The sequence below is a fragment of the Pyrgilauda ruficollis genome, unplaced genomic scaffold (genome assembly GCF_017590135.1).
Source record: "Pyrgilauda ruficollis isolate IOZ18807 unplaced genomic scaffold, ASM1759013v1 scaffold38, whole genome shotgun sequence".
Lineage (NCBI taxonomy): Eukaryota > Metazoa > Chordata > Aves > Passeriformes > Passeridae > Pyrgilauda > Pyrgilauda ruficollis.
In genome coordinates, this window is record NW_024525267.1 from 919,430 (window position 1) to 925,619 (window position 6,190).

The following is a 6,190-nucleotide window of genomic DNA, read 5'->3' on the forward strand; positions in this document are numbered from 1 at the left end:
TTCTGGAAGATCAGAGGGAAAGAAAGCAAATACTGTCCAGTAAAATAACTGTAGTCTTAAGGATGATAGAAAAATTGTGATTTTCATTTCCTAAAATAGCTATTAATTCTTTCATAGCCACAGTACAACAAAAAGCAGAGGAGCTGCATAAATGATCTACCTTGTTTGTTTTTGCATCCCTCCTTATTCTTGCTGAGCAGAAAGGAAGCTGTTGGAAAGCTGCAGAGAAGTTTCCAATGAAGAATTGAACAGGACAAGGTCTGGTTTGTAAACACGTAGGATCTGTGAAAATGTTGCTTAATGTAATGTACTGTCCCCAACCATTTTCTGATATTCTGTTGCCTTTGTAATTGTATCAGTTTCTCATGGACTTGTCTCCATTGTTCCTGCAGGCTGTCTAGTTAGGTCAGATCACCATGACTAAAAGCAGTTTGACACGATGGTACTTGCCCAGTGGGATTATTCTGCTGCCTAATGAATTTGCCAGTGGAGTGCTTTGCTTAAATTTCCTAGAATATTAATCTTAGTGCAATTAGCAATGTTTGCATCTCTCTCCCAGAGCACTGGACTAAACTCTTCAACCACGAAGAAAAGCATTAGAGTGGGAACAGCAAAAAAACCCACTATTCTTCTAGTGAAACCAAGTGACACTTTTGTGTTGCTTTTCCCAAAGAAAATGCCCTACTTTCATGTGAAACTGATAGTAATAGTAGGAGCGTTGGAAAACAATGAGTTCCACCTCCTGCATCCAGATCATCATCATACATATTTTCATTGTTAGAGGCTGTGTTGTCAAGAAGGGCCAGACAAAACTTTAATTTAAGTAATTGGCTTGACAGGGTGACATGGCAAGCTGGGTGCAAGCAGCAAGTGCAGGCATTTCCTGCCTCACAGTTAAACTGCACAATAACTGTACAGCTTCTCTGTTGGGAGAAGAAGTCAGTTCTAGGATGCAGATACAAGGATACTGCACATGAGTGTCGGTGTGGAATATTGTCAGGTGTATTGAAGATCCCTAAATTGCAGTGGCCAGAGCTGGTTCAAGCTCTGCTCTACTTAGATAGTGACAATATGCACACTGTATTTCTGGATGTTGTGTTCTGGCTTCCTCCACTACAACCTCTTCTCTCTTCTGGGAGGTTAGTGAAGGTTTAAAGTGAACCATTGAAAAAAGGGACTAATTCATCATTAAGTTCAGAGAAGGTGCAGAGGGGAATGGGGCAGTGGCTGAGTGGGGGATGTTTCACAGGTATGGTCCTGTGAAATATGTTGCCTCTTGAACTTGGCACAGCTTCACTTGGAGCACTGTAGTTTCTCTGTTCCTTGGAGCCAGGCAGCTGGATAATTGATGTCACTCACTGAGGAGTGATGAGGAAGCCAAGCCCAAACATGTTCCCCAGAGCTGTTTTCTGAAGTCTTTCTTTAAAAGAACAGGGTTCTGTTCTTTGCTGAGCACTTTGTGTATGAGTCTGAGAAAAGGATTCCACTTGATCTGTGCTTCAATTAAAAATGTCTAGCACAGATAGCAGTTAGAAAATCCTGACTGCAGTTCATTCTGTGGGAGATGAAGCAAACCACTTTCTATATGCTCTACCTATAGAGGTGTTTTACCTCCAACTCTGTTGTGCAACCTCATTATACAAACACAAGAAGCAACTTTGCCCTGCAAAGTTATCAATGAGCCAAGAGAGACCAACTAGGGTGCCCTAATAATTCCTTTTTAGCCATGGCCTCGAGGGATCTATGGCAACATACCAAATCATCAAACTCCCTCTAAAGATTTTTTTTTTTATCAAAGCAGCCAACTGCTCAACACAGCAGCTGTGCAGCCACCACAGCAAAGAGACTAAAGGCTGAACAATTATTCAGGTGGGTGCAATGTCACATTAGAAAGAAGAACTGAGTGGGAAAACCCACTAGAGCTATTCCTGTCATATTTTTATCTGCAAGTAGGAGTCTGTGTTTGCCCACAGCATTAACAACCTGTATTTCTGTGTCAACACACTTGCAAAGCTGAAAAACTGATTTTGAAATGGATGCAACAATAGTAGCAGGGAGACTCATCTGCTACAAATAATGTATTTAGCCTTTTCAGTGGGCAGATAAGATTATAGATATCTCAGAAGTAATGAGATCCCTGCTCCAAAATCCTCATTTGCAATAGGACTTGAGAGCAGTCAGCATCCCACCCAGCTGCTGAGCAGACTGTAATAATCAGCCCCAAATCAAGAGTGAATAGAAGCATCCAGCCATTATTGTTTTGCCATGTACACCCATTTGAAAATTAAAAAAAAAATACACCTTTGTGTCTGGGACCAAATGAAAACAGGAGCCTCTAGTCTGTGGGTTGTTATGTATTTTGTCTATTATTAAAAGCTTTTATTTTGCTATACTCAAGCAATTCCAGTTGTTAATATCCTTTTCACATTTCTCTGCAGGCTGTTGAGCGTTATTAATTTCATGTAGCACTGTCCATTTATCCAAGGTAATTTGACTGAGTTTCCTGTAGCTAATCACAGAGTAGAATCTGGAAATTTGCTCTTTCTAAGGGTGATTTCCATTTGAGGTAAATGGACTAAAGATCAGAATCCCAGATCAAAATACATCTGTGCCTTTGGAACATTTGGAGCTCTGGAGAATTGGATTTCATGTGATTAATGCTCAGGAAGGAAGGGGCAGTGAGGTCCCTGGTGATAATGTCAGTCATGAGGGTTCTGACAGGCAGAGCTGAGTGGTTCATTAGCTGCTGCTGTGTCCTCTGAGCCCTGCTGGCTCCCTGGACACACAGCAAGGGCTGAGTGGGAGCTAAACCACCAGGTACAGCACGTCCCTCCTCCCCTCACAGCCTGCTAATCCTCAGGGAAACAAGCACATTGGTTCTATTCACAGAAGAGCCAGAGATCAATATTCTGTTAGCTGTCTTGTTCCTGGTACATTGTCAGTCACCATAAGGCCAAGATAGGGGTGGTTTAACATGCATTTAGCCCTTTACCCCTTGTCTGAGAACATCCTAAAGCAGTCAAGGCATTCTGAGCCTTAAAGTCTCCTACTGCCCTTAATCTGACACTAACTTTTTGTGTTTCCTCATACAACCCATCTTTGCCTTTTACCTCATCTTTTCAGCCCAAAACAGGGAAAATGAAGTCACCACTATGCTCTTCTCTGGACATGTAGGGAACTCCTCACAGCTATGGACCAGCCATATCCCATTTTAGTTTGTGGTTCTTCGGGCACAAAGTGTCCAATTACCTACATAAGTAGTTCCAGGTAAATACTTGCCTTTGTAGAAGACAAATGCATTACAATTTTGTCTCATTCTGGCCTGTCCCAGGGCATATACACTGAAATAACATGGCCAGAGCTACTTTTGCTGGTTTGGAAATTGCACCAACACAGCCATGAACTGGAAAAGAAAACCCTGATAAGACAAACATGTCACAATCATCTCAAGCACATGTCTCTGAAGGCAGTTTTTCCTGAGTGACATAGGCAGACTTGAGCTGTTGGTAGCAAGGCAAGTGCGCTTTTGTGTGAGCACAAATAATCTCCCCCTCTTTGGCAATTCTTGGGAGCATTGTGCCACCCATTCTATCTTTCCCAGGCTACTATTTTCAGCTGTAGAAAATACTCTAAAATGTTCCTGTGTTGGTAGAATACATATAGGATTTACCTCCCAAAGCTCCACTTAGGCTTCTTGCAAGAGCAAAACCAGCCCTATTTTCTTAAGCATGGAATGTTAATGAGTCAATGCATCTGTACAGTAGCATTGTCTCATTTTAATCTTCAGTCTTCTGCCAGTAGGTCTCAAAGGAGATCTTACTATTATCCAGACTTTAAAGATGCTGAGAAAAGAAACAAGCAAGAGAGTCACAGGATGTCTCCAACGTCACTGCCCAATTCTTTAGGGTCTATCATTCCTCATTCCTCCCCATATTATCCTTGAACTCATGTCCATCTCTTTAAACTCATTGTCACCATCACATAGTCTCTATGCCTTCATTTTATTTCTCCCCTTATCTTTGTTGTATTCTTTTCATTCCTTGGTACCAGAGCATGTGAGCATTTGGAAGCCAGCAGTGTTCTTCAGCCCTTTCTAGCCAGCTCCTTGGCTGACCTCTGAGAGTAAGGTTAGTGAGCAGAAAGGACATTGCACAGTGAGGGCAAAGAACAGTAACACAAGACCTCTTCCCGGGAGAAAATCTTAATCATTGTCTTCCTTAGCAATCCACAAAGTGTTTCCCCTAAGCAGAAGAACAAGATGTGACCATGAAGCTTGGTAATTCTGTTGTCAGTATCCATACAATGCAAAGTTACCTTTCAAAAATTCAGACTTTATAGACACACTGCACTGTTCTGCAGCCAGCACTTACTGAGCTTTTCCCAACCCAAAGACCTTTATTTTTTTAGCAGATCAGAATCAGTGGTAATGCTCTTGGGGTAAGGTGAGGGCAGTGGGAGTGGGCCCTAAGGGGAACAGAAAAGCTCCATGTGATTTACTGTGGGGTCAGGGCCATTAAAGAGCAGCCTATTCAGTGAAGAAAAACAGCCACAATGTACTAAGCTGTTTCAAATCTAATCACACCTGCAGGTCTCAGACACACAGCCAAACTGCTACAGCCAGATTGAGCATTTAGAAATCCCATTGTACCAAAGGAAAGCACATTCTCCTGCCAGAACTGAGGGAGCTATGCAGCCTTGTGTTCTGGGAGCTTCCTGAGCTGCAGGCATTATGGATATCGCATTTCCTGAGGAGTTCACTCCCACCAATGAACAAATAAGATTGAACTGTTTCAAGTCTAGGCCTAAAACCTGTCTCAGCTGCTGCCTTCATAAGGATGATTGAAGTTCCTGAGCCTGCACATTGCTCCATCCAGAGGGACCTTTGCCTCCACCTGGAGTCAACTGCATTAATAACACTTCTTGTGTGCTTCTGACATCTGCTTCACCGGATCAGTTTGCAGGACTAGCTGTGGGTTGCTGGGGTTTTATTTTAAATGTAAAGATGTCTGTAATTTCCTAATCAAAAGCAAGAAAGGAAGCAGAATGCTGTATTTTTTTAAATAGAAGGTAATAAAATCGAGTCTGAATATTTTGATAGATATGCTGGAAGGGTATATAATGTAGCAAATGGTTGCACTATTTTTTCCTAGTATGAGTACCCAACCTGAGAAATATTTGTTCTTTCTCTAACTAAGTCCTCTTCCAGTTCTGAAGTTTGGAAGTTTAGAAGGAGTGGAGTACAAAGTCTCAGTGAAATGTGAAGCTTATGTAAATAAATCTGGTAGTTAGCTTTGTGAGGTAGCCTATTATGTTTCTTTTTCAGTTATCTCAAATACTGCCTAATTATTTGGGGCTTTTTTCTGCCAAAAAAAGCTAAATAGCGACACTTCTGAAAGCATCTGTGCTTCACACAAAATCACAGTCAAATGGAAATTCTATTCTTCAGTTGATGTAAAGCAGCTTTACAGGAGCCCTTTAGTATGCACTGTTACTTTTTCTTAATAATCCTGAACAATTTAATTCTCTTGTGCTTTCTCTCTGCTACCCTGTTTTGTACACTATCAGGTTTGCAGGGATTCTCTGTATTGTTTTTGTAATACATGGGTTGGTTTCTAGAAAAACCTTTACTGTTGTAATCATTGTTCTTGGATCGTGAAGCTCTATCTGTAAAGGCAAAAACAACTTTTAAAATGCCCTCTGCTTTCTCCAAGTTTACTGTAATTAGCAAGTTTAGTTAAGAGAAATGTATTCTTTTATGCTCCTGTTATGTTCTTTTCCAGTTATTGACTGCTTTCACTGTATGTGTACTTAGTACTGGTTCATTCCTTTACTATGGTGAAAATGACAAGTTTTGTTAATATCAGATGGAAATTGTGGTTTTGGATAAAGTTCTTCAGATTGATAATGGTGTGTGATTTTTCATTTTGTTCTCAGTTCACATGAGTTTGAAGCCTGAAATTGCAGTTATTAATTATTACCTCCAGTGATACTCTGATACTCATTGTTTCTTGCTATTTACAAATCTGCATGATATGGTAGCCTTGGGAAACTATCTAATGAATGTATGGCATGGAATAGCACTGTGGCTATTTCTACAGAAGTGCATTTACCATCTCTAAAGTCCAAGAAGTGCCTCATCACACCTGGGAGCCCAGAAAAAGTCTCATTTTCCTCACGCATTAGCTCACAA

At 41.0% G+C, this 6,190-nt stretch overlaps 1 protein-coding gene across 4 annotated transcripts in view; it reads left to right on the forward strand.

Annotated features, from left to right (window-relative positions):
• The window catches only part of CUNH14orf132 (chromosome unknown C14orf132 homolog), a 40,109-nt gene extending 34,207 nt beyond the window's left edge, over positions 1-5,902 (forward strand). For 3 of the 4 annotated variants that reach the window (XM_041476391.1, XM_041476390.1, XM_041476388.1), the window contains one exon: positions 118-5,902. The gene's annotated coding sequence lies outside the window, so the exon portion shown is untranslated. The remainder of the gene's footprint in view (positions 1-117) is intronic. The other variant, XM_041476389.1, reaches the window with a different exon arrangement.
• The last annotated feature ends 288 nt before the right edge of the window (positions 5,903-6,190 follow it).